Genomic DNA, 27,986 nt, shown 5'->3' with positions numbered 1-27,986 from the left:
TCTTTCCCCCCACCCCCTGCTCATGCCCCATGTCTCCCTTCTTTCCCCCCACCCCCCGCTCATGCCCCGTGTCTCCCTTCTTTCCCCCGCACCCCCGGCTCATGCCCCGTGTCTCACTTCTTTCCCCCGCTCATGCCCCATGTCTCCCTTCTTTCCCCCCACCCCCCACACCCGCACATGCCCCGTGACTCCCTTCTCCCCCCACCCCACGCTCATGCCCCGTGTCTCCCTTCTTTACCCTCCCCACCGCCCGCTCATGCCCCGAGTCACCCTTCTTTCCTCCCATCTCCCCCCGCTCATGCCCCATGTCTCTCTTCTGCCCTCCCCACCCCCGCTCATGCCCCGTGTCTCCCTCCTGTACCCCCCACCGCCTGCTCATGCACCGTGTCTCCCTCCTGTCCCACCACACCCCCCACTCATGCCCCTGGTCTCCCCTGTCCCACCCCCACCCACCGCTCATGCCCCGTGTCTGCCCTGTTCCCCCCACCCCCCGCTCATGCCCTGTGTCTGCCCTGTTCCACCCACCCCCCGCTCATGCCCCATGTCTCCCTTCTGTACCCCCCACCCCCCGCTCATGCACAGTGTCTCCCTCCTGTCCCACCCCACCCCCTGCTCATGCCCCGGGTTTCCCCTGTCCCACCCCCACACCCTGCTCATGCCCCATGTCTGCCCTGTTCCCCCCGCACCGCGCTCATGCCCCATGTCTCCCTTCTTTCCTCCCCAGCCCCCGCTCATGCCCCATGTCTCCCTTCTTTCCTCCCTACCCCCGTCATGCACTGTGTCTCACTCCTGTACCCCCCAGCCCCCGCTCATGCCCCGTGTCTCCCTCCTGTACCCCCCACCCCCCGGTCATGCCCTGTGTCTCCCTCCTTTACTCCCCAACCCCTGCTCATGCCCCGTGTCTCCCTCCTGTACCCCCCACCCCCCGCTCATGCCCCGTGTCTCCCTTCTTCACCCCAAGCTCATGCCCCGTGTCTCCCTTCTTCCCCCCACCCCCTGCTCATGCTCTGTGTCTCCCTTCCTTCCCCCCAACCCCCCGCTCATACCCCGTGTCTCCCTCCTGTTCCCCCCACCCCCGCTCATGCCCCATGTCTCCCTCATGTACTCCCCCACCCACCGCTCATGCCCCGTGTCCCTCTACCTCGTGTACCCCCCACCCCCGCTCATGCCATGTGTCCCCCCCACCCCCTGCTCATGCCCCGTGTCTGCCCTGTTCCCCCCACCCCCCGCTCATGCCCGTGTCTGTGTCGTGTTACCCCCCACCCCACGCTCATGCCCTTGTCTCTGTTGTGTTACCCCCCCACCCCCCGCTCATGGCCCTTGCTCCCTCGTGTTCCACCCACCCCCGCTCCTGCCCCGTGTCTCCCCTATTCACCCCCACCCCCTGCTCATGCTCTGTGTCTGTCTCCCTCCTTTTCCCCCACCCCCCGCTCATGGCCCGTATTTCCCCTGTTCACCCCCACCCCCCTCATCCCCCGTGTCTCCCTTCTTTCCACCCCCCAACCCCCGCTCATATCCGTGTCTCCGTCATCTTACCCCCCACACCCTGTTCATGCCCCATGTCTCCCTCGTGTTCCCTCTACCCCCTGCTCATGCAGTGTCTCCCCTGTTCACCCACACCCCTTGCTCATGCCCCGTGTCTCTCTCCCTTGTGTACCCCCACCCCCTGTGCTGATTCCCCACCCCCTGCTCATGCCCCGTGTCTCCCTCCTGTACCCCCCACCCCCCACTCATGCCCCGTGTCTCCCTTGTGTTCCCAACCCCGCACTCAAGCCCCATGTCTCCCTCGTGTTGCCCCCACCCCCGCTCATGCCCCATGTCTGCCCTGTTCCCCCCACCCCCCGCTCATGCCCCGTATCTCCCTTCTTTTTCCCCACCCCCCGCTCATGCCCCGTGTCTCCCTTCTTTCCCCCCCACCCCCTGCTTATGCCCCGTGTCTCCCTTCTTTCCCCCCACACCACCTGCTCATGCGCCGTGTCTCCCTTCTTCCCCACTCAAGCCCCGTGTCTCCCTTCTTCCCCCACTCCACGCTCATGCCCCGTGTCTCCCTTCTTCCCCCCACCCCCCTCTCATGCCCCGTGTCTCCCTTCTTTCCCCCCACCCCCCGCTAATGCCCCATGTCTCCCTTCTTTCCCCCCACCCCCCGCTCATGCCCCGTGTCTCCCTTCTTTCCCCCGCACCCCCGGCTCAAGCCCCGTGTCTCACTTCTTTCCCCCGCTCATGCCCCATGTCTCCCTTCTTTCCCCCCACCCCCCACACCCGCACATGCCCCGTGACTCCCTTCTCCCCCCACCCCACGCTCATGCCCCGTGTCTCCCTTCTTTACCCTCCCCACCGCCCGCTCATGCCCCGAGTCACCCTTCTTTCCTCCCATCTCCCCCCGCTCATGCCCCATGTCTCTCTTCTGCCCTCCCCACCCCCGCTCATGCCCCGTGTCTCCCTCCTGTACCCCCCACCGCCTGCTCATGCACCGTGTCTCCCTCCTGTCCCACCACACCCCCCGCTCATGCCCCGGGTCTCCCTTCTCCCCCCCACCCCTGCTCATGTCCCGTGTCTCCCTTCTTTCCCCCCACCCCAGGCTCATGCCCCATGTTTCCCTTCTTTCCCCCCACCCCCCGGTCATGCCCCGTGTCTCCCTTCTATCCCCCCCACCCCACGCTCATGCCATTTGTCTCCCTTCTTTCCCACGACACCACCTGCTCATGCGCTGTGTCTCCCTTCTTCCCCACTCATGCCCCTTGTCTCCCTTCTTCCCCCCACTCCACGCTCATGCCCTGTGTCTCCCTCACCCCCCGCTCATGCCCCGTGTCTCCCTTCTTTCCCCCCACCCCCCACTCATGCCCCTTGTCTCCCTCGTGTTCCCCCATCCCCTCCACATGCCCCGTGTCTGCCCTGTTCCCCCACCCCTCGCTCATGCCCCGTGTCTCCCTTCTTTTCCCCCCCAGCCCCCGCTCATCTCCCTTCTTTCCCAACCACCCCCTGCTCATGCCCCGTGTCTCCCTTCTTCCCCCCCACCCCCCGCTCATGCCCCGTGTCTCCCTTATTCCCCCCAACCCCGCCCATGCACCGTGTCTCCCTTCTCCCCCCACCCCCGCTCATGCCCCGTGTCTCCCTTCTTTCCTCCCCACCCCACGCTCATGCCCCATGTCTCCCTTCTTTCCCCCGACCCCCCGCTCATGCCCCGTGTCTCCCTTCTATCCCCCCAGCCCACGCTCATGCCATTTGCCTCCCTTCTTTCCCCCCACCCCCGCTCATGCCCCATGTCTCCTTTCTTCCCCCACACCCCCAGCTCATGCTCCGTGTCTCACTCCTGTACCCCCACCCCCTGCTCATGCCCCGTGTCTCCCTCCTGTACCCCCCAGCCCCCGCTCATGCCCCATGTCTCCCTCCTGTCCCCCCCACTCCCGCTCATGCCCCGTGTCTCCCTTGTTCATCCCCACCCCCGCTCATGCCCCGTGTCTCCCTTCTTTTCCTCCTACCACCCGCTCATGCCCGCTCATCTCCCTTCTTTCCCCCCACCCCCTGCTCATGCCCCGTGTCTCCCTTCTTCCCCCCCACCCCCCGCTCATGCCCCGTGTCTCCCTTCTTCCCCCCAACGCTGCTCATGCACCGTGTCTCCCTTCTTTCCTCCCCACCCCCCGCTCATGCCCCATGTCTCCCTTCTTTCACCCCTAACCCCGTCATGCACCGTGTTTCACTCCTGTACCCCCCCAGCCCCCGCTCATGCCCTGTGTCTCCCTCCTGTACCCCCACCCCCTGCTCATGCCCCGTGTCTCCCTCTTGTACCCCCGACCCCCTGCTCATGCCCGGTCTCTCCCTCCTGTCCCCCCCACTCATGCCACGTGTCTCCCTTCTTCACCCCCACCCCCTGCTCATGCCCCATGTCTCCCTTCTTCCCCCCACCACCCGCTCATTCCCCATGTCTCCCTTCTTTCCCCACCACCCCCGCTCATGCCCTGTGTCTCCCTTCTTTCCCACCCACCCCCCGCTCATGCCCGTGTCTGCCCTGTTCCCCCACCCCCCGCTCATGCCCCATGTCTCCCTCCTGTCCCCCCAACCCTGCTCATGCCCCGTGTCTCCCTCGTGTACACCTCCACCCCCCTCTCATGCCCCGTGTCTCCCTTGTTCACCCCCACCCCCCGCTCATGCCCCGTGTCTCCCTTCTTTCCCCCAACCCCCCGCTCATGGTCCGTGTCTCCCTTCTTTCCCCCCCACCCCCTGCTCATGCCCCGTGTCTCCCTTCTTTCCCCCACACCACCTGCTCATGCGCCGTGTCTCCCTTCTTCCCCACTCAAGCCCCGTGTCTCCCTTCTTCCCCCACTCCACGCTCATGCCCCGTGTCTCCCTTCTTCCCCCCCGCCCCCCGCTCATGCCCCATGTCTCCCTTCTTTCCCCCCCACCCCCGCTCATGCCCTGTGTCTCCCTTCTTTCTCCCCCACACCCCGCTCATGCCCCGTGTCTGCCCTGTTCCCCCACCCACCGTTCATGCCCCGTGTCTCCCTCCTGTTCCCCCAACCCCCGCTCATACCCCGTGTCTCCCTCGTGTACACCCCCACCCCCCTCTCATGCCCCGTGTCTCCCTTGTTCACCCCCACCCCCCGCTCATGCCCCGTGTCTCCCTTCTTTCCCCCCACCCCCTGCTCATGCCCCGTGTCTCCCTTTTTCCCCCCCACCTCCTGCTCATGCCCCGTGTCTCCCTTCTTTCCCCCCACACCACCTGCTCATGCGCCGTGTCTCCCTTCTTCCCCACTCATGCCCCTTGTCTCCCTTCTTCCCCCCACTCCACGCTCATGCCCTGTGTCTCCCTTCTTCCCCCCACCCCCCGCTCATGCCCCGTGTCTCCCTTCTTTCCCCCCACCCCCCGCTCATGCCCCATGTCTCCCTCGTGTTCCCCCATCCCCTCCACATGCCCCGTGTCTGCCCTGTTCCCCCCACCCCTCGCTCATGCCCCGTGTCTCCCTTCTTCCCCCCCACCCCCGCTCATCTCCCTTCTTCCCCCCACCCCCCGCTCATGCCCCGTGTCTCCCTTATTCCCCCAAACCCTGCCCATGCACCGTGTCTCCCTCCCCCCCCACCCCCGCTCAATGCCCGTGTCTCCTTTCTTTCCCCCCACCCCACGCTCATGACCCATGTCTCCCTTCTTTCCCCCCACCCCCCGGTCATGCCATTTGTCTCCCTTCTTTCCCTCCACACCACCTGCTCATGCGCTGTGTCTCCCTTCTTCCCCACTCATGCCCCGTGTCTCCCTTCTTCCCCCCACTCCATGCTCATGCCCTGTGTCTCCCTTCTTACCCCCCACCCCCCGCTCATGCCCCGTGTCTCCCTTCTTTCCCCCCACCCCTGTTCATGCCCCATGTCTCTCTCGTGTTCCCCCATCCCCTCCACATGCCGCGTGTCTCCCTTCTCCCCCCCGCCCCCCGCTCATGCCCGGTGTCTCCCTTATTCCCCCCCAACCCCGCCCATGCACCGTGTCTCCCTTCTCCCCCCACCCCCGCTCATGCCCCGTGTCTCCCTTCTTTCCTCCCACCCCCCGCTCATGCCCCGTGTCTCCCTTCTATCCCCCCACCCCTCGCTCATGCCATTTCTCTCCCTTCTTTCCCCCCAGCCCCCGCTCATGCTCCATGTCTCCCTCCTGTCCCCCCACTCCCGCTCATGCCCCGTGTCTCCCTTGTTCATCCCCACCCCCGCTCATGCCCCGTGTCTCCCTTCTTTTCCCCCTACCACCCGCTCATGCCCACTCATCTCCCTTCTTTCCCCCACCCCCTGCTCATGCCCCGTGTCTCCCTTCTTCCCCCCACCCCCCGCTCATGCCCCGTGTCTCCCTTCTTCCCCCAACCCTGCTCATGCACCGTGTCTCCCTTCTTCCGCCCACACCCCGCTCATGCCCCGTGTCTCCCTTGTTCACCCCCACCCCACGCGCATGCCCCATGTCTCCCTTCTTTCCCTCCCACCCCCTGATCATGCCCCGTGTCTCCCTTCTTTCCCCCCCACACCACGCTCATGCCCCATGTCTCCCTTCTTTCCTCCCCATCCCCCGCTCATGCCCCATGTCTCCCTTCTTTCCCCCCTAACCCCGTCATGCACCGTGTCTCACTCCTGTACCCCCCAGCCCCCGCTCATGCCCTGTGTCTCCCTCCTGTACCCCACCCCCTGCTCATGCCCCGTGTCTCCCTCTTGTACCCCCGACCCCCTTCTAATGCCCGGTCTCTCCCTCCTGTCCCCCCCGCTCATGCCACGTGTCTCCCTTCTTCACCCCCACCCCCTGCTCATGCCCCATGTCTCCCTTCTTCCCCCCACCACCCGGTCATGCCCCATGTCTCCCTTCTTTCCCCCCCACCCCCGCTCATGCCCTGTGTCTCCCTTCTTCGCCCCCCACCCCCCGCTCATGCCCCGTGTCTGCCCTGTTCCCCCACCCCCCCGCTCATGCCCCATGTCTCCCTCCTGTCCCCCCAACCCCGCTTATGCCCCGTGTCTCCCTCGTGTACACCCCCACCCCCCTCTCATGCCCCGTGTCTCCCTTGTTCACCCCCACCCCCCGCTCCTGCCCCGTATCTCCCTTCTTTCCGCCCACCCCCCGCTCATGCCCTGTGTCTCCCTTCTTTCCCCCCCACCCCCTGCTCATGCCCCGTGTCTCCCGTCTTTCCCCCCACACCACCTGCTCATGCGCAGTGTCTCCCTTCTTCCCCACTCAAGCCCTGTGTCTCCCTTCTTCCCCCACTCCACGCTCATGCCCCATGTCTCCCTTCTTCCCCCCACCCCCCGCTCATGCCCCGTGTCTCCCTTCTTTCCCCCGCACCCCCCGCTCATGCCCCGTGTCTCACTTCTTTCCCCCGCTCATGCCCCATGTCTCCCTTCTTCCCCCTCCCCCTGCTCATGCCCCGTGTCTCCCTTCTTTCCCCCCCACCCCCCGCTCATGCCCCTTGTCTCCCTTTTTTCCCCCCCAACCCCCGCTCATGCCCCGTGTCTCCCTTCTTTCCCCCCACCCCCCACACCCGCACATACCCCGTGACTCCGTTCTCCCCCACCCCTCGCTCATGCCCCATGTCTCCCTTCTTTCCCCCCACCCCACGCTCATGCCCCGTGTCTCCCTTCTTTACCCTCCCCACCACCCGCTCATGCCCCGAGTCACCCTTTTTTCCTCCCATCTCCCCCCGCTCATGCCCCATGTCTCTCTTCTGCCCTCCCCACCCCCGCTCATGCCCCGTGTCTCCCTCCTGTACCCCCCACTACCAGCTCATGCACCATGTCTCCCTCCTGTCCCACCCCACCCCCCGCTCATGCCCCGGGTCTCCCCTGTCCCACCCCCACCCACCGCTCATGCCCCGTGTCTGCCCTGTTCCCCCCACCCCCCGCTCATGCCCTGTGTCTGCCCTGTTCCACCCACCCCCCGCTCATGCCCCATGTCTCCCTTCTGTACCCCCCACCCCCCGCTCATGCACAGTGTCTCCCTCCTGTCCCACCCCACCCCCCACTCATGCCCCGGGGCTCCCCTGTCCCACCCCTACCCCCCGCTCATGCCCCGTGTCTGCCCTGTTCCCCCCACACCACGCTCATGCCCCATGTCTTCCTTCTTTCCTCCCCAACCCCCGCTCATGCCCCATGTCTCCCTTCTTTCCCCCCTACCCCCGTCATGCACCGTGTCTCCCTTCTTTCCCACCACCCCTGCTCATGCCCCGTGTCTCCCTTGTTTCCACCGTACCCCCCGCTCATGCCCCGTGTCTCCCTTCTTCCCCCCACCCCCCGCTCATGCCCCGTGTCTCCCTTCTTTTCCCCCCCACCCCCTGCTCATGCCCCGTGTCTCCCTTCTTCCCCCAACCCTGCTCAAGCAGTGTGTCTCCCTTCTTCCGCCCCACACCCTGCTCATGCCCCGTGTCTCCCTTGTTCACCCCCACCCCACGCTCTTGCCCCATGTCTCCCTTCTTTCCCCCCCACCACCTGCTCATGCCCCGTGTCTCCCTTCTTTCCCCCCACCCCACGCTCATGCCCCATGTCTCCCTTCTTTCCCCCTTACCCCGTCATGCACCGTTTCTCACTCCTGTACCCCCAGCCCCCGCTCATGCCCCGTGTCTCCCTCCTGTACCCCCACCCCCGCTCATGCCCCGTGTCTCCCTCTTGTACCCCCGACCCCCCGCTCATGCCCCGTCTCTCCCTCCTGTCCCCCCGCTCATGCCACGTGTCTCCCTTGTTCACCCCCACCCCCTGCTCATGGCCCATGTCTCCCTTCTTCCCCCCACCACCCGCTCATGCCCCATGTCTCCCTTCTTTCCCGCCCACCCCCACTCATGCCCTGTGTCTCCCTTCTTTCTCCCCCACCCCCTGCTCATGCCCTGTGTCTGCCCTGTTCCCCCACCCCCCGCTCATGCCCCATGTCTCCCTCGTGTTACCCCCCACCCACCGTTCATGCCCCGTGTCTCTCTCCTGTTCCCACCAACCCCCGCTCATGCCCCGTGTCTCCCTCGTGTACACCCCCACCCCCCTCTCATGCCCTGTGTCTCCCTTGTTCACCCCCACCCCCCGCTCATGCCCTGTGTCTCCCTTTTTTCCCCCCCACCTCCTGCTCATGCCCCTTGTCTCCCTTCTTTCCCCCCACACCACCTGCTCATGCGCCGTGTCTCCCTTCTTCCCCACTCATGCCCCGTGTCTCCCTTCTTCCCCCCACCCCACGCTCATGCCCCATGTCTCCCTTCTTTCCCCCGACCCCCCGCTCATGCCCCGTGTCTCCCTTCTATCCCCCCACCCCACGTTCATGCCATTTGCCTCCCTTCTTTCCCCCCAACCCCGCTCATGCCCCATGTCTCCTTTCTTCCCCCACACCCCCAGCTCATGCTCCGTGTCTCACTCCTGTACCCCCACCCCCTGCTCATGCCCTGTGTCTCCCTCCTGTACCCCCCAGCCCCCGCTCATGCCCCATGTCTCCCTCCTGTCCCCCCCACTCCCGCTCATGCCCCGTGTCTCCCTTGTTCATCCCCACCCCCGCTCATGCCCGCTCATCTCCCTTCTTTCCCCCCCACCCCCTGCTCATGCCCCGTGTCTCCCTTCTTCCCCCCCACCCCCCGCTCATGCCCCGTGTCTCCCTTCTTCCCCCAACGCTGCTCATGCACCATGTCTCCCTTCTTCAGCCCCACACCCCGCTCATGCCCCGTGTCTCCCTTGTTCACCCCCACCCCACGCTCATGCCCCATATCTCCCTTCTTTCCCCCCCACCCCCTGCTCATGCCCCGTGTCTCCCTTCTTTCCCCCCCACACCACGCTCATGTCCCATGTCTCCATTCTTTCCTCCCCACCCCCCGCTCATGCCCCATGTCTCCCTTCTTTCACCCCTAACCCCGTCATGCATCGTGTTTCACTCCTGTACCCCCCCAGCCCCCGCTCATGCCCTGTGTCTCCCTCCTGTACCCCCACCCCCTGCTCATGCCCCGTGTCTCCCTCTTGTACCCCCGACCCCCTGCTCATGCCCGATCTCTCCCTCCTGTCCCCCCCACTCATGCCACGTGTCTCCCTTCTTCACCCCCACCCCCTGCTCATGCCCCATGTCTCCCTTCTTCCCCCCACCACCCGCTCATGCCCCATGTCTCCCTTCTTTCCCCCCCACCCCCGCTCATGCCCTGTGTCTCCCTTCTTTCCCACCCACCCCCCGCTCATGCCCCGTGTCTGCCCTGTTCCCCCACCCCCCGCTCATGCCCCATGTCTCCCTCCTGTCCCCCCAACCCTGCTCATGCCCCGTGTCTCCCTCGTGTACACCTCCACCCCCTCTCATGCCCCGTGTCTCCCTTGTTCACCCCCACCCCCCGCTCATGCCCTGTGTCTCCCTTCTTTCCCCCAACCCCCCGCTCATGCCCCGTGTCTTCCTTCTTTCCCCCCCACCCCCTGCTCATGCCCCGTGTCTCCCTTCTTTCCCCCCACACCACCTGCTCATGCGCTGTGTCTCCCTTCTTCCCCACTCAAGCCCCGTGTCTCCCTTCTTCCCCCACTCCACGCTTATGCCCCGTGTCTCCCTTCTTCCCCCCCACCCCCCGCTCATGCCCCGTGTCTCCCTTGTTCATCCCCACCCCCGCTCATGCCCGCTCATCTCCCTTCTTTCCCCCCCACCCCCTGCTCATGCCCCGTGTCTCCCTTCTTCCCCCCCACCCCCCGCTCATGCCCCGTGTCTCCCTTCTTCCCCCAACGCTGCTCATGCACCATGTCTCCCTTCTTCAGCCCCACACCCCGCTCATGCCCCGTGTCTCCCTTGTTCACCCCCACCCCACGCTCATGCCCCATATCTCCCTTCTTTCCCCCCCACCCCCTGCTCATGCCCCGTGTCTCCCTTCTTTCCCCCCCACACCACGCTCATGTCCCATGTCTCCATTCTTTCCTCCCCACCCCCCGCTCATGCCCCATGTCTCCCTTCTTTCACCCCTAACCCCGTCATGCATCGTGTTTCACTCCTGTACCCCCCCAGCCCCCGCTCATGCCCTGTGTCTCCCTCCTGTACCCCCACCCCCTGCTCATGCCCCGTGTCTCCCTCTTGTACCCCCGACCCCCTGCTCATGCCCGATCTCTCCCTCCTGTCCCCCCCACTCATGCCACGTGTCTCCCTTCTTCACCCCCACCCCCTGCTCATGCCCCATGTCTCCCTTCTTCCCCCCACCACCCGCTCATGCCCCATGTCTCCCTTCTTTCCCCCCCACCCCCGCTCATGCCCTGTGTCTCCCTTCTTTCCCACCCACCCCCCGCTCATGCCCCGTGTCTGCCCTGTTCCCCCACCCCCCGCTCATGCCCCATGTCTCCCTCCTGTCCCCCCAACCCTGCTCATGCCCCGTGTCTCCCTCGTGTACACCTCCACCCCCTCTCATGCCCCGTGTCTCCCTTGTTCACCCCCACCCCCCGCTCATGCCCTGTGTCTCCCTTCTTTCCCCCAACCCCCCGCTCATGCCCCGTGTCTTCCTTCTTTCCCCCCCACCCCCTGTTCATGCCCCGTGTCTCCCTTCTTTCCCCCCACACCACCTGCTCATGCGCTGTGTCTCCCTTCTTCCCCACTCAAGCCCCGTGTCTCCCTTCTTCCCCCACTCCACGCTTATGCCCCGTGTCTCCCTTCTTCCCCCCCACCCCCCGCTCATGCCCCATGTCTCCCTTCTTTCCCCCCCACCCCCGCTCATTCCCTGTGTCTCCCTTCTTTCTCCCCCACACCCCGCTCATGCCCCGTGTCTGCCCTGTTCCCCCACCCACCGTTCATGCCCCGTGTCTCCCTCCTGTTCCCCCCAACCCCCGCTCATACCCCGTGTCTCCCTCGTGTACACCCCCACCCCCCTCTCATGACCCGTGTCTCCCTTGTTCACCCCCACCCTCCGCTCATGCCCCGTGTCTCCCTTCTTTCCCCCCACCCCCTGCTCATGCCCCGTGTCTCCCTTTTTCCCCCCCACCTCCTGCTCATGCCCCGTGTCTCCCTTCTTTCCCCCCACACCACCTGCTCATGCGCCGTGTCTCCCTTCTTCCCCACTCATGCCCCGTGTCTCCCTTCTTCCCCCCACTCCACGCTCATGCCCTGTGTCTCCCTTCTTCCCCCCCACCCCCCGCTCATGCCCCGTGTCTCCCTTCTTTCCCCCCACCCCCCGCTCATGCCCCATGTCTCCCTCGTGTTCCCCCATCCCCTCCACATGCCCCATGTCTGCCCTGTTCCCCCCACCCCTCGCTCATGCCCCGTGTCTCCCTTCTTTCCCCCCCACCCCGGCTCATCTCCCTTCTTCCCCCCACCCCCCGCTCATGCCCCGTGTCTCCCTTATTCCCCCCAACCCCGCCCATGCACCGTGTCTCCCTTCCCCCCCACCCCCGCTCAATGCCCGTGTCTCCCTTGTTTCCCCCCACCCCACGCTCATGACCCATGTCTCCCTTCTTTCCCCCCATCCCCCGGTCATGCCCCGTGTCTCCCTTCTATCCCCCCCACCCCACGCTCATGCCATTTGTCTCCCTTCTTTCCCTCCACACCACCTGCTCATGCGCTGTGTCTCCCTTCTTCCCCACTCATGCCCCGTGTCTCCCTTCTTCCCCCACTCCATGCTCATGCCCTGTGTCTCCCTTCTTACCCCCCACCCCCCGCTCATGCCCCGTGTCTCCCTTCTTTCCCCCCACCCCCCGTTCATGCCCCATGTCTCTCTCGTGTTCCCCCATCCCCTCCACATGCCCCGTGTCTGCCCTGTTCCCCCACCCCTTGCTCATGCCCCGTGTCTCCCTTCTTTTCCCCCCACCCCCCGCTCATCTCCCTTCTTTCCCAACCACCCCCCGCTCATGCCCCGTGTCTCCCTTCTCCCCCCCGACCCCCGCTCATGCCCCGTGTCTCCCTTATTCCCCCCCAACCACGCCCATGCACCGTGTCTCCCTTCTCCCCCCACCCCCGCTCATGCCCCGTGTCTCCCTTCTTTCCCCCCACCCCCCGCTCATGCCCCGTGTCTCCCTTCTATCCCCCCACCCCTCGCTCATGCCATTTGTCTCCCTTCTTTCCCCCCAGCCCCCGCTCATGCCCCATGTCTCCCTCCTGTCCCCCCCACTCCCGCTCATGCCCCGTGTCTCCCTTGTTCATCCCCACCCCCGCTCATGCCCCGTGTCTCCCTTCTTTTCCCCCTACCACCCGCTCATGCCCACTCATCTCCCTTCTTTCCCCCACCCCTCGCTCATGCCATTTGTCTCCCTTCTTTCCCCCCAGCCCCCGCTCATGCCCCATGTCTCCCTCCTGTCCCCCCCACTCCCGCTCATGCCCCGTGTCTCCCTTGTTCATCCCCACCGCCTGCTCATGCCCCGTGTCTCCCTTCTTTCCCCCCACCCCCCGCTCATGCCCCGTGTCTCCCTTCTTCCCCCCAACCCTGCTCATGCACCGTGTCTCCCTTCTTCCGCCCACACCCCGCTCATGCCCCGTGTCTCCCTTGTTCACCCCCACCCCACGCTCATGCCCCATGTCTCCCTTCTTTCCCCCCCACCCCCTGCTCATGCCCCGTGTCTCCCTTCTTTCCCCCCACACCACGCTCATGCCCCATGTCTCCCTTCTTTCCTCCGCATCCCCCGCTCATGCCCCATGTCTCCCTTCTTTCCCCCCTAACCCCGTCATGCACCGTGTCTCACTCCTGTACCCCCCAGCCCCCGCTCATGCCCTGTGTCTCCCTCCTGTACCCCCACCCCCTGCTCATGCCCCGTGTCTCCCTCTTGTACCCCCGACCCCCTGCTCATGCCCGGTCTCTCCCTCCTGTCCCCCCCGCTCATGCCACGTGTCTCCCTTCTTCACCCCTGCTCATGCCCCATGTCTCCCTTCTTCCCCCCACCACCCGGTCATGCCCCATGTCTCCCTTCTTTCCCCCCCCCACCCCCGCTCATGCCCTGTGTCTCCCTTCTTTCCCCCCCACCCATGCCCCGTGTCTGCCCTGTTCCCCCACCCCCCGCTCATGCCCCATGTCTCCCTCCGGTCCGCCCAACCCCGCTTATGCCCCGAGTCTCCCTCGTGTACACCCCCACCCCCCTCTCATGCCCCGTGTCTCCCTTCTTCACCCCCACCCCCCGCTCCTGCCCCGTATCTCCCTTCTTTCCGCCCACCCCCCGCTCATGCCCCGTGTCTCCCTTCTTTCCCCCCACCCCCTGCTCATGCCCCGTGTCTCCCTTCTTTCCCCCCACACCACCTGCTCATGCGCCGTGTCTCCCTTCTTCCCCACTCAAGCCCCGTGTCTCCCTTCTTCCCCCACTCCACGCTCATGCCCCGTGTCTCCCTTCTTCCCCCCACCCCCCGCTCATGCCCCGTGTCTCCCTTCTTTCCCCCCACCCCCGCTCATGCCCCATGTCTCCCTTCTTTCCCCCACCCCCCGCTCATGCCCCGTGTCTCCCTTCTTTTCCACCACCCCCCGCTCATGCCCCGTGTCTCCCTTCTTTCCCCCGCACCCCCCGCTCATGCCCCGTGTCTCACTTCTTTCCCCCGCTCATGCCCCATGTCTCCCTTCTTCCCCCTCCCCCTGCTCATGCCCCGTGTCTCCCTTCTTTCCCCCCCACCCCCCGCTCATGCCCCTTGTCTCCCTTTTTTCCCCCCAACCCCCGCTCATGCCCCGTGTCTCCCTTCTTTCCCCCCACCCCCCACACCCGCACATGCCCCGTGACTCCCTTCTCCCCCCACCCCTCGCTCATGCCCCATGTCTCCCTTCTTTCCCCCCACCCCACGCCCCGTGTCTCCCTTCTTTACCCTCCCCACCGCCCGCTCATGCCCAGAGTCACCCTTTTTTCCTCCCATCTCCCCCCGCTCATGCCCCATGTCTCTCTTCTGCCCACCCCACCCCCGCTCATGCCCCGTGTCTCCCTCCTGTACCCCCCACCGCCAGCTCATGCACCGTGTCTCCCTCCTGTCCCACCCCACCCCCGCTCATGCCCCGGGTCTCCCCTGTCCCACCCCCACCCACCGCTCATGCCCCGTGTCTGCCCTGTTCCCCCCACCCCCCGCTCATGCCCTGTGTCTGCCCTGTTCCACCCACCCCCCGCTCATGCCCCATGTCTCCCTTCTGTACCCCCCACCCCCGCTCATGCACAGTGTCTCCCTCCTGTCCCACCCCACCCCCCGCTCATGCCCCGGGTCTCCCCTGTCCCACCCCCATCCCCCGCTCATGCCCTGTGTCTGCCCTGTTCCCCCCACACCACGCCCATGCCCCATGTCTTCCTTCTTTCCTCCCCACCCCCCGCTCATGCCCCATGTCTCCCTTCTTTCCCCCCTACCCCCGTCATGCACCGTGTCTCACTCCTGTACCCCCCAGCCCCTGCTCATGCCCCGTGTCTCCCTCCTGTACCCCCACCCCCCGCTCATGCCCCGTGTCTCCCTCTTGTACCCCCGACCCCCCGCTCATGCCCCATCTCTCCCTCCTGCCCCCCCCGCTCATGCCACGTGTTTCCCTTGTTCACCCCCACCCCCTGCACATGCCCCATGTCTCCCTTCTTCCCCCCACCACCCGCTCATGCCCCATGTCTCCCTTCTTTCCCCCCTACCCCCGCTCATGCCCTGTGTCTCCCTTCTTCCCCCCCCACCCCCCGCTCATGCCCCGTGTCTGCCCTGTTCCCCCACCCCCCGCTCATGCCCTGTGTCTCCCTTCTTTCCCCCCAACCCCCGCTCATGCCCCGTGTCTCCCCCGTGTACACCCCCACCCCCCTCTCATGCCCCGTGTCTCCCTTGTTCACCCCCACCCCTCGCTCATGCCCCGTGTCTCCCTTCTTTCCCCCAACCCCTGCTCATGCCCCGTGTCTCCCTTCTTTCCCCTCACCCACTGCTCATGCCCCGTGTCTCCCTTCTTTCCCCCCACACCACCTGCTCATGCGCCGTGTCTCCCTTCTTCCCCACTCATGCCCCGTGTCTCCCTTCTTCCCCCACTTCTTGCTCATGCCACGTTTCCTCCTTTCTTCCCACCCCACCCCCCGCTCATGCACCGTGTCTCCCTTCTTCCCCCCACCCCCCGCTCATGCCCCATGTCTCCCTTCTTTCCCCCCACCCCCCGCTCATGCCCCGTGTCTCCCTTCTTTCCCACCACCCCCCGCTCATGCCCCGTGTCTCCCTTCTTTCCACCCGTACCCCCCGCTCATGTCCCGTGTCTCCCTTCTTCCCTCCAACCCCCGCTCATGCCCCGTGTCTCCCTTCTTTCCCCCCCACCCCCCGCTCATGCCCCTTGTCTCCCTTTTTCCCCCCGCCCCCCCGGGTCATGCCCCGTGTCTCCCTTCTTTCCCCCCTACCCCCGTCATGCACCGTGTCTCACTCCTGTACCCCCCAGCCCCCGCTCATGCCCCGTGTCTCCCTCCTGTACCCCCACCCCCCGCTCATGCCCCGTGTCTCCCTCTTGTACCCCCGACCCCCCGCTCATGCCCCATCTCTCCCTCCTGCCCCCCCGCTCATGCCACGTGTCTCCCTTGTTCACCCCCACCCCCTGCACATGCCCCATGTCTCCCTTCTTCCCCCCACCACCCGCTCATGCCCCATGTCTCCCTTCTTTCCCCCCTACCCCCGCTCATGCCCTGTGTCTCCCTTCTTCCCCCCCACCCCCAGCTCATGCCCCGTGTCTGCCCTGTTCCCCCACCCCCCGCTCATGCCCCATGTCTCCCTCCTGTTTCCCCCAATGCCCGCTCATGCCCCGTGTCTCCCTCGTGTACACCCCCACCCCCCTCTCATGCCCCGTGTCTCCCTTGTTCACACCCACCCCTCGCTCATGCACCGTGTCTCCCTTCTTCCCCCCACCCCCCACTCATGCCCCATGTCTCCCTTCTTTCCCCCCACCCCCCGCTCATGCCCCGTGTCTCCCTTCTTTCCCACCACCCCCCGCTCATGCCCCGTGTCTCCCTTCTTTCCACCGTACCCCCGCTCATGCCCCGTGTCTCCCTTCTTCCCTCCAACCCCCGCTCATGCCCCGTGTCTCCCTTCTTTCCCCCCTACCCCTGTCATGCACCGTGTCTCACTCCTGTACCCCCCAGCCCCCGCTCATGCCCCGTGTCTCCCTCCTGTACCCCCACCCCCCGCACATGCCCCGTGTCTCCCTCTTGTACCCCCAACCCCCGCTCATGCTTCATCTCTCCCTCCTGCCCCCCCGCTCATGCCACGTGTCTCCCTTGTTCACCCCCACCCCCTGCACATGCCCCATGTCTCCCTTCTTCCCCCCACCACCCGCTCATGCCCCATGTCTCCCTTCTTCCCCCCCACCCCCCGCTCATGCCCCGTGTCTGCCCTGTTCCCCCACCCCCCGCTCATGCCCCATGTCTCCCTCCTGTTTCCCCCAACCCCCGCTCATGCCCCGTGTCTCCCTCGTGTACATCCCCACCCCCCTCTCATGCCCCGTGTCTCCCTTGTTCACCCCCACCCCTCGCTCATGCCCCGTGTCTCCCTTCTTTCCCCCCAACCCCTGCTCATGCCCCGTGTCTCCCTTCTTTCCCCCCACCCACTGCTCATGCCCCGTGTCTCCCTTCTTTCCCCCCACACCACCTGCTCATGCGCCGTGTCTCCCTTCTTCCCCACTCATGCCCCGTGTCTCCCTTCTTCCCCCCACTCCTTGCTCATGCCAGGTTTCCTCCTTTCTTCCCCCCACCCCCCGCTCATGCCCCATGTCTCCCTTCTTTCCCCCCACCCCCCGCTCATGCCCCGTGTCTCCCTTCTTTCCCACCACCCCCCGCTCATGCCCCGTGTCTCCCTTCTTTCCACCTTACCCCCCGCTCATGCCCCGTATCTCCCTTCTTCCCTCCACCCCCCGCTCATGCCCCGTGTCTCCCTTCTTTTCCCCCCCACCCCCCGCTCATGCCCCTTGTCTCCCTTTCCCCCCCCCACCCCCGGCTCATGCCCCGTGTCTCCCTTCTTTCCCCCCCTCACCCCCGCTCATGCCCCGTGACTCCCTTCTCCCCCCACCCCTCGCTCATGCCCCATGTCTCCCTTCTTTCCCCCCACCCCACGCTCATGCCCCATGTCTCCCTTCTTCCCCCCCACCCCCCGCTCATGCCCCCTGTCTCCCTTCTTTACCCTCCCCACCACCCGCTCATGCCCCGTGTCTCCCTTCTTTCCTCCCATCTCCCCCCGCTCATGCCCCATGTCTCTCTTCTCCCCTCCCCACCCCCGCTCATGCCCCGTGTCTCCCTCCTGTACCCCCCACCGCCCGCTCATGCACTGTTTCTCCCTCCTGTCCCACCCCACCCCCCGCTCATGCCCCGGGTCTCCCCTGTCCCACCCCCACCCACCGCTCATGCCCCGTGTCTGCCCTGTTCCCCCCATCCCCCGCTCATGCCCCGTGTCTGCCCTGTTCCCCCCACCCCCCGCTCATGCCCCATGTCTCACTTCTGTACCCCCCACCCCCCGCTCATGCACCGTGTCTCCCTCCTGTCCCACCCCACCCCCCGCTCATGCCCCGGGTCTCCCCTGTCCCACCCCCACCCGCTGCTAATGCCCCATGTCTCCCTCGTGTTACCCCCCACCCCCCTCATGCCCCGTGTCTGTCCTGTTCCCCCAACCCCCCACTCATGCCCCGTGTCTCCCTCGTGTTACCCCCACCCCCCGTTCATGCCCCGTGTCTCCCTCCTGTTTCCCCCACCCCCCGCTCATGCCCCGTGTCTCCCTATTGTACCCCCCGCTCATGCCCCGTGTCTCTCTCCGTCGTGAACACACCCCGCTCATGCCCCGTGTCCCCCCACACCCCGCTCATGCGCCATGTCCCCCCCACGCCCCGCTCATGCCCATTGTCTGCCCTGTTCCCCCACCCCTGCTCATGCCCCGTGTCTCCGTCGTGTTACCCCCCACCTCCCGCTCATGCCCCGTGTCTCCCCTGTGCACCCCCGCTCATGCTCCGTGTCTGTCTCCCTCCTTTTCCCCATCCCCCGCTCATGGCCCGTGTCTCCCCTGTTCACCCCCACTCCCGGTCATGCCCCGTGTCTCCCTTCTTTCCCCCCCACCCAGCTCATGCCCTGTGTCTCACTTCTTTCCCCCCAACCCCCCACTCATGCCCTGTGTCTCCCTTCTTTCCCCCCACCCCTGCTCATTCTCCGTGTCTCCCTTCTTTCCCCCCAACCCACTGCTCATGCCCCGTGTCTCCTCCCTCAAACCCCCCGCTCATGCCCCGTATCTCCCTTCTTCCCCCCACCTCCCGCTCATGCCCCGTGTCTCCCTTCTTTCTGCCCCACCCCCCGCTCATGCCCCGTGTCTCCCTTCTTCCCCCATCCCCCGCTCATGCCCCGTGTCTCCCATCTTTCCACCCCCACACCCCCGCTCATGCCCCGTGTCTCCCTTCTTTCCCCCACTCATGCCCGTGTCTCCCTTCTTTCCCCCCCACCCCCCGCTCATGCCCCATGTCTTCCTTCTTTCACCCCCACCCCCCGCTCATGCCCTGTGTCTCCGTTCTTTCACCTCCACCCCCCTGCTCATGCCCCGTGTCTCCATTCTTGCCCCCCACCCCCCGCTCATGCCCCATGTCTCCCTTCTTTCCCTCCCCACCCCCCGCTCATGCCCCGTGTCTCCCTTCTTTCCTCCCCACCCCCCACTCATGCCCAGTGTCTCCCTTCTTTCCTTCCCCAACCCCCGCTCATGCCCTGTGTCTCCCTTCTTCCCCCCACCCCCCGCTCATGCCCCATGTCTCCCTTCTTATCCCCCACCCCCGCTCATGTTCCATGTCTCCCTTCTTCCCACCCACCCCCTGCTCATGCCCCGTGTCTCCCTTCTTCCCCCTCTCATGCCCCGCGTCTCCCTTCTTTCCCCCACCTCTGCTCATTCCCCGTGTCTCCCTTCTTTCCCCCACCCCCCGCTCATGCCCCGTGTCTGCCCTGTTCCCCCCACCCCTCACTCATGCCGCGTGTCTCCCTCCTGTACCCCCCACCCCCCACTCATGCCCGTGTCTCCCTCATGTATCCCGCACCCCCTGCTCATGCCCTGTGTCTCCCTCCTGTACCCCCCACCCTCCGCTCATGCCCCGTGTCTCCCTCCTGTCCCCCCACCCCCGCTCATGCACCGTGTCTGTCTCCCTCCTTGTCCCCCCACCTCCCGCTCATGCCCCGTGTCTGTCTCCCTCCTGTACCCCCCACCCCCCGCTCATGCCCAGTGTCTGTCTCCCTCCTTGTCCCCCCACCTCCCGCTCATGCCCCGTGTCTCCCCTGTTCCCCCTAGCCCCCGCTCATGCCCCGTGTCTCCCTTCTTTCCCCCCCACTTCCCTGGCTCATGACCCATGTCTGCCCTATTCCCCCCACCCCCCGCTCATGCCCCGTGTCTCCCTTCTGTACCCCCCACCCCCTGCTCATGCCCCCTGTCTCCCTCGTGTTTACCCCCACCCCCCGCTCATGCCCTGTGTCTGCCCTATTCCGCCCACCCCCGCACATGCCCCGTGTCTCTCCCCTGTTCCCCCCACCCCCCGCTCATGCCCCGTTTCTCCCTCCTGTTCCTCCCCACCCACCGATCATGCCCTGTGTCTGTCCGCTGTTCACCCCAACCCCGCTCTGCCCTGTGTCTCTTCTCTGTTCACCCCACCCCCCGCTCATGCCCCATGTCTCCCTCCTTTTCCCCTGCACCCCCGCTCATGCCCCATTTCTCCCCTGTTCCCCCCACCCTCGCTCATGCCCCGTGTCTCCTTCCCATTCTCCCCCACCCCCCGCTCATTCCCCGTTTCCCCCCTGTTCCCCCTAACCCTGCTCATGCCCATGTCTCCCTCCTGTCCCCCCACCCCCGCACATGCCCCGTGTCTGCCCTGTTCCTCCCCACCCCCGCTCATGCACAGTGTCCCCCTCCTGTCCCACCCCACCCCCCACTCATGCCCCGGGTCTCCCCTGTCCCACCCCCACCTCCCGCTCATGCCCCGTGTCTGCCCTGTTCCCCCCACCCCCTGCTCATGCCCCATGTCTCCCTCCGGTACCCCCACCCCCAGCTCATGCCCCATGTCTCCCTCCTGTTCCCCCACCCCCTGCTCATGCCCTGTGTCTCCCTATTGTACCCCCAACCCCCCGCTCATGCCTTGTGTCTCTCTCCCTCGTGTACCCCCCCACACCTCGCTCATGCCCCGTGTCACCCCAACACCCGGCTCATGCCCCATGTCCCCCCCACCCCCGCTCATGCCCATTGTCTGCCCTGTTCCCCCCACCCCCCGCTCATGCCGCGTGTCTGTCTCCCTCCTTTTCCCCCCACCCCCCGCTCATGGCCCGTGTCTCCCCTGTTCACCCCCAGCCCCCGCTCATGCCCCGTGTCTCCCTTCTTTCCCCCCCACTCCCCGCTCATGCCCTGTGTCTCCCTTCTTTCCCCCAAACCCCCCGCTCATGCCCTGTGTCTCCCTTCTTTCCCCCACCCCCCGCTCATGCCCCGTGTCTCCCCTCTTCCCCCCCACCCCCCACTCATTCCCCGTGTCTCCCTTCTTTCTGCCCCACCCCCGCTCATGCCCCGTGTCTCCCTTCTTCCCCCCACCCCTCGCTCATGCCCTGTGTCTCCCTTCTTTCCCCCCATACCCTCGCTCATGCCCCGTGTCTCCCTTCTTTCCCCCGCTCATGCCCGTGTCTCCCTTCTTCCCCCCACCCCCTGCTCATGCCCCGTGTCTCCCTTCTTCCCCCCCACCCCCTGCTCATGCCCTGTGTCTTCCTTCTTTCCCCCCACCCCCCGCTCATGCCCCGTGTCTCCCTTTTTCCCCCACCCCCCGCTCATGCCCCGTGTCTCCCTTCTTTCCCCCCCACCCCCGCTCATGCCCCGTGTCTCCCTTCTTCCCCCCCCGGATCCCCCGCTCATGCCCATGTCTCCCTTCTTTCCCCTCCACACCCCCCGCTCATGCCCCGTGTCTCCCTTCTTTCCCCCCCACCCCCCGCTCATGCCCTGTGTCTCCCTTCTTTCCCCTCCACACCCCCCGCTCATGCCCCGTGTCTCCCTTCTTTCCCCCCCACCCCCCGCTCATGCCCCATGTCTCCCTTCTTGCCCCCACCCCCCGCTCATGCCCCGTGTCTCCCTTCTTTCCTTCCCCACCCCCCGCTCATGCCCTGTGTCTCACTTCTTCACTCACCCCCCACTCATGCCCCGTGCCTCCCTTCTTCCCCCCCACCCCCGCTCATGTCCCGTGTCTCTCTTCTTTCCCCCCACCCCCTGCTCATGCCCCGTGTCTCCCTTCTTCTCCCCGCTCATGCCCCGTGTCTCCCTTCTTTCCCCCCACACCTCCGCTCATGCCCCGTGTCTCCCTTCTTTCCACCCACCCCAGCTCATGCCCCGTGTTTGCCCTGTTCCCCCACCCCGCACTCATGTCCGGTGTCTCCCTCCTGTACCCCCCATCACCTGCTCATGCCCCGTGTCTCCCTCCTGTACCCCCACTCCCCACTCATGCCCGTGTCTTCCTCCTTTACCCCGCACCCCCTGCTCATGCCCCGTGTCTCCCTCCTTTACCCCCCACCCTCCGCTCATGCCCCATGTCTCCCTCCTGTCCCCCCACCCCCGCTCAAGCCCCATGTCTGTCTCCCTCCTTGTCCCCCCACCCCCCGCTCATGCCCCGTGTCTGTCTCCCTCCTGTACCCCCCGCTCATGCCCTGTGTCTGTCTCCCTCCTTGTCCCCCCACCTCCCGCTCATGCCCCGTGTCTCACTTCTTTCCTTCCCCACCCCCGCTCATGCCCTGTGTCTCCCTTCTTCCCTCCACCCCCCGCTCATGCCCCGTGCCTCCCTTCTTCCCCCCCACCCCCGCTCATGTCCCGTGTCTCTCTTCTTTCCCCCCCACCACCTGCTCATGCCCCGTCTCTCCCTTCTTCCCCCGATCATGCCCCGCGTCTCCTTTCTTTCCCCCCACCTCCGCTCATGCCCCGTGTCTGTCTCCCTCCTTGTCCCCCCACCCCCCGCTCATGCCTCGTGTCTGCCCTGTTCCCCCCACCCTGCACTCATGCCCTGTGTCTCACTCCTGTACCCCCCACCCCCCGCTGATGTCCCGTGTCTCCCTCCTGTACCCCCATCCCCTGCTCATGACCTGTGTCTCCCTCCTGTACCCCCAGCCCCCACTCATGCCTGTGTCTCCCTCCTGTACCCCGCACCCCCTGCTCATGCCCCGTGTCTCCCTCCTGTACCCCCACCCTCCGCTCATGCCCCATGTCTCCCTCCTGTCCCCCCACCCCCGCTCATGCCCTGTGTCTGTCTCCCTCCTTGTCCCCCCACCCCCCGCTCATGCCCCGTATCTGTCTCCCTCCTGTACCCCCCACCCCCCGCCCATGCCCTGTGTCTGTCTCCCTCCTTGTCCCCCCACCCCCCGCTCATGCCCCGTGCCTCCCTTCTTCCCCCCACCCCCGCTCATGTCCCGTGTCTCTCTTCTTTCCTCCCCCACCCCCCGCTCATGACCCGTTTCTCCCCTGTTCCCCCCACCCCTGCTCATGCCCCGTGTCTCCCTCCCATTCCCCCCCACCCCCCGGTCATTCCCCGTTTCTCCCCTGTTCCCCCCTACCCCCGCTCATGCCCCGTGTCCCTTTCCTGTTCCCCCCACCCCCCGCTCATGCCCCGTGTCTTCCTCCTGTTCCCCCTGCTCAAGCCTGTGTCTTCCTCTTGTCCCCCCCTCCTATGATGCCTCTTGTTGACCTCTTGTTCCCAACACCCCCCGCTGATGCCCTGTTGTGTTCTCTTTATACACTCCCCCTTCCCTTTCCATGGTGGCCATCTTGGAAGAAAAATCCTTTTTTTACCGCCCGGGGTTCCCACTTTGAGGACCTAGGATGCTAGTGGTCTTCATCTATTGAAAAGAACGCTATGGTTACGTTGCACTAACAAAAACCTATGAAATTGAGTTAAAAAAAATGTGTTAAAGGGACGTTATGGTTAAGTTTCACTAATAAAAACCTATGAAATTAAATGAAAACACTTTGTTAAAGGGACGTTATGGTTAAGTTGCTCTACTAAAAACCTGTGAAATTCAGGCCCAGCGATGAACCTTCAAAATATTCGTGTATCCTTATCCCCTGATGAGGAGGTAGTGGATGCATTTTCCTTCCCGGTACGCTCTCGAATTTGGAATTCAATGGCCAAAGACCACAATAGTTTACAATATGAATTACGAGGAAAAAAAGCAGACTTTACAATAATTAACTGCAAAAATGTTTTGTTATGGGCTCAGACAGACCAGTCAACGTACCTCCAATAGGGGTAACTCTATAGACATGGTGGTAAAGCCTTTGGTTAGATCCGTTAATGTCTCGGCAATGGGTGGTATCCCCAGAGTAGCCATGGAAAATGTTTTAAACCACTTTGTTAATGTGATATCAAAAGAGAACACTTTAGACAATGTGGTGGTTAGTCCTCAAATTGTCAACACTATAGGTACTCAAGTGTTACAGGGGGACTTGCATGAATGTAATGGTGGGTCTATCAGTGAGCGACATCAACCGATGCGATATATAGTGAGGAAATTAGTATGGTAAAACCCCAAGAGACTGGTTTCAGTGAGGCTCCTGGGGTTTCTACATCAAGCCCAGATGATGTAATTGCTGAGGGCAGGAACAATGATTGAGCCTTGATCTTAGTGTGGGGAAATCAAAAGTACTGATTTTGAATGCATCAAGAAAAAGGATCAAAAAATGGAACTGGGCTGTTAATGGGAGACAACTCAAACAAGTACAATATTTTAAGTACCTGGGGACAACGCTCTGTACAAATTGTAAGCTCTATAATTAACTGACGTTGACTAGGACTGCAGTCTTACCTTCTGCTGCTCGATTGAGAAAATTGGACAGAAAATGTGGGCGATTCTCCTTGAGCCCAGCATTACGATTGTACCGCCAGAAGATTGTTCATAGTTAATCCATTTCACTGAGGTATTGGAAGAGGAAGGGTGCTGGGTACAGTGCGAAGGTTGTTTATGAAATAAGGTTCTTTCCCTAACAAAGGGAAGAATCTTTGACTGCTGTAAAACATGTGTTAGGCATTACATCCCTAAAAGCAGATATTGACTGGAGGTTTCTGCAGGTTATATAAACGTTTTTTAGATCCACGGGTTCGTAACTTATTCATATATTAAGAATGATGATGCTGTCTGGGAAGTGTAAGTCTTCCCTGGCCTGGACAAAAATAATATGTTAAGATATTGGACCAGTTAGGGGTGTCTGAGGATATTTTGCTGACCAGACTGAATGACGTGCAAAAAACGCCTATACGAAAATGACCAGATAGAAAACAGATCTAGGTTGGTGATTTATGGGATTTGTAGTCACTTATTTATGAAATAAAACCCCATGATTTTCTACAACTTATTTTGCAAAAATATCAGACGGAAAGTTGCAGGCGAGTATGGTTGCACATTAAATTGAGTTTAATCCCTACACTAGAAGTACTGGACGCAAGGGAGAAAATTCCTAGAGCTGAAAGAATGTGTCCGGTCTGTAAAATTGAAATTGAAACACTGCACCATTTAGTTATACTATGCCGTTCTTTTAGTAGTGATCCGGGGGTCATATTTGCTAAATTCTCTCATTCGTTGGAGGTAGATGGGGAAGAGAGAGTGTGGCATGTTTTGCTTTATGATTCAACCCCTGCTTTATTAGTTGCTGCTGTGAGGCTTTTAGAGTTGATATTTCCAGCGTAGTGCTAAAGGGGATAGATATATAATGAAAAGTTTGTCATTTTATTTTTCATGGAGAATATACCAAGAGATTAACTATGAAAAAATCTACCCCTTACACAAAATGAGATTATTTTAGATTATGTGTTTTAAGCAAGAGATTGGGTATGATTTTAAATGACGTTGAATGATATATTGGTTAATGCAGATATTGTTTTAATTAATATTCACCTACATTTTTGTGGTTTTAACTGTTGATACAATACTGAAATTATCGAGATGAAATGTAAATCGTTTTGTTTTTGCTTTGTTTGAATTGGAAACAAGTGCATTTTAGACAATGTAATTGTATGATATTTACTTCTATTTTTTAATTGTGAAAAGTTTGTTGTAAACTGTAAAACAAAATAAATACAAAAAAAGGCTTTCACTGGTATTTTTGTTGACCAGGATGACTGTTTTAACCACTAAATACTGAAGTCCTCTTCGCATTTGAGTTTATCTGCTAGTGACACTTTTCTGGCTAATGTTAAACCTGAATCACAGAACAATATCCAATAATTCATACGTTTTCTAACATTAAATCACTCACTCAAATGCTAGTTTAGTTTTCGTGCTCTGTAGCACACTTTTTTAAAATTTTCAGAACATAAAATAAACATGTAATTTTTCTCAGAAATACTGCCAAAATGTGTCACGGTGACCTTTGTAGATACAGGTTTGTTGAAAAGTGCCTGCAGTGGATTCATGGGTGTTGTGTTCTTAACACATGACCTTATACAGGGGCGTTGGCACGCTGCCTCTGCCCTCCGGGTGCATATGCGAGAGAGAAGCATCTTTACGCATGTAAGGGAGCACAGCTGCAGTTCCATCCCCGGTCCTGTGAGCCATGATATTGCAGGTAAAATATTGCATTACAGTACCTGAGGAATTGGCACCAGTGCTTGGTTAACCAAGAATAATATTTTGCATGAGAAAAATATTTATGAGACGAATTATTCAAAGTACTAGACAGATATAATGTCCTAAATCTTTATTTTGCTGACAGTTTAAGTATAGCATAAATGTTGCCCTGGGAGGGCAAACTGCTAACATAGGAAGTACGTATATCGTCCATGGCAGGAGAGCAACATAACAGTTTCTCATTGTAACTTTAAGTCTCCCATTATCTCAGAACATGTTTATTAATGTCAGTGTTGTGACATTGTTTGTTTTATATTAGGTTACTAGACAGATATGTTGTGGAAGCCGCCTGCAAGGGTTTAAAAACCTTACCTTTGCCTTTTTGTAAACAAAAATGAGATAGGTAAATCTGTTTCTGAAATGGAGGTCTGCTAATCAAAATGCCCCAGTCCAAAATTATATTGCACTCATGTGTCTCTGCTTAGACAGTCTCCTAGCACTCCCAGAACCAGCACTGCAGTGACAGCAGTGCAGGTTTGTGGGTCACATGTGCATTCCTGCGAGCCGCTTGTACACAAAGGTCAAACATGCTGAGGTAGCTTTTTAATCATTTGAACATCTGATTCAAAACATAATAATTGTGTACCCTAGTCAGCCTGGTGGAACATTGAAACTGTAAATATAAGCCATGCCTTGTTACACAAGGTGGCTAGTGGGTTCAAGCAATGATACAGTCACAGCATTTGGATAAAATATTAATGTGAGCGATGGTGAGCAGTGTTTTAGCCATGATCCTAGAGGCCTTTTGAAGTCAGCAGACAATGCAGGGGTGGTGTTAAATGCACACAGAGGGGGAAAGCAGACCGTGAGGGGTTGCACCATCTTGGTTTCTGCTATTGCTCCTTACACTTCCTGGCCCATCCCCACTTCCTGAAGACAAAAGCAGTCTGGGAATGTTGCCAGAAGACACAGGATACTTATTACAGTAGCCTCAATAGAGCCCTTATCTACAGGCTTGCTTTGGACCAATGCCCTGTAAAATGTATAAGGAAAAGAACCACTCTCCTTCTTTGTCTCATGTGATGCATTCCTGATTCACTGGATTGCTGTTGGTAAAACAGTCTAATCTAAAGCTTTCTGCTATAGAGGTTAGGACAGAGAGCTGAGGATTGATCTGTCCCCTATGCATTCACAGGGAACAGTGTGAGTGATCCTAATGTCAAGCAATATTGGAACCAGGATCCTATTCACTGGAGTTGAACGGCTCCTGTAGGTGCCAGATAAATTCTTGGAATGGATGTGTGGAACTAAGGACTCACTGTGTCCCTTAAGTCCCTGGACTGGGACTCACAGCAGCCCAGAAGTCCAGAAGCAGATTGGGGCTCTACTTACCACTGCATGACATCTATAAGCTGATTCCACTGTGCTTTATCACTTTGATCTGCCGCAGGAACCTGGTGCTGCTTTTGGCATTCTACACTCTTTGAATTGCAAACCTGCTTTTCAATATTCTCTGCACTGGTCATTCATTTCTGCATTCTCAGAGTTTTTCTTACAGGGATGGGTCTTCAGTGTGTTTAATCAGCTGTGTGCATTAATTGTTTTTTTTTACAGTCCCTATTTTTACAGAACCTTGATTGCACGTTCTTTTTTTGTATTACTACCACTGTACTATTTTTATTTATGTTGCAGCTGTATCTGATCACACCCCTACTGAAGATATAGCCTGCCTTTGACTCATGTTTCCAAAGAAGGCAAATGAGGTATACCGTTGGGTTATGCCTATTCCGTATTTATTATTGGGTTCAGTGCTGGTGCAGTAGTTGTGTCTGGCAGAGTAGGTGGTTTACCCATTACTCATCACTGTACTCCTGCAGAGCATTCATCAGTCACACGTAGCTTTTATCTTCTTGTTGGGGATGTGTTACGCTGTTCTATCCTTTAAGCCGATGTGAACAGGGGATAGGACTGGACTCAGACTCCAAAACAGCCCTTGCCCAAGTCGAAGCAGACCCATACTGCATATGTGATATTGCAGAGCACTGCAAGTGAGTCTAACCAACAAAACACATGTCAGGGATGGGAGACTCTAATCG

Source organism: Ambystoma mexicanum, chromosome 3p (genome assembly GCF_040938575.1).
Source record: "Ambystoma mexicanum isolate Mex_15411 chromosome 3p, UKY_AmexF1_1, whole genome shotgun sequence".
Lineage (NCBI taxonomy): Eukaryota > Metazoa > Chordata > Amphibia > Caudata > Ambystomatidae > Ambystoma > Ambystoma mexicanum.
Note: the sequence above shows the minus strand (reverse complement) of the source record.